Below are 252 nucleotides of genomic sequence, written 5' to 3'. Positions count from 1 at the left end.
GCACGGTCGGCGGGGTCCGGCGTTCCGGGCCTCGGTGTCCCCGCCCCAATCGCGCAGTCTCGCGAGAGTTGGGAGTAAACAGCACCGAATGGAGACCCGAGGCGTGTTTGCGGCGGAGGCGCCGTTATCCCGGGCCCAGCAGACCCGAGCCTGAGGCGGCCGCAGGTACGTCAAGCAAGTCTGCTCCCCAGAGCCGCCGGCCCTCCCGACCTGCCGGGTCGCCCGCGCGCTCCGGGGAGCAGACTTGCTTGA

General features: G+C 71.4%; 1 protein-coding gene across 2 annotated transcripts in view; it reads left to right on the top strand.

Moving 5' to 3' along the window:
• Positions 1 to 36: 36 nt before the first annotated feature.
• MBTPS1 (membrane-bound transcription factor peptidase, site 1) overlaps positions 37 to 252 on the top strand; it is a 45,181-nt gene continuing 44,965 nt past the window's right edge. For both annotated transcript variants that reach the window (XM_010850813.1, XM_010850812.1), the window contains exon 1: positions 37 to 165. The gene's annotated coding sequence lies outside the window, so the exon portion shown is untranslated. The remainder of the gene's footprint in view (positions 166 to 252) is intronic.

Source organism: Bison bison, unplaced genomic scaffold (assembly GCF_000754665.1).
Source record: "Bison bison bison isolate TAMUID 2011002044 unplaced genomic scaffold, Bison_UMD1.0 scf7180017864295, whole genome shotgun sequence".
Classification (NCBI taxonomy): Eukaryota; Metazoa; Chordata; class Mammalia; order Artiodactyla; family Bovidae; genus Bison; species Bison bison.
The sequence above is the reverse complement of the archived record's forward strand: the minus strand, read 5'-3'. Positions and strand labels throughout refer to the sequence as shown.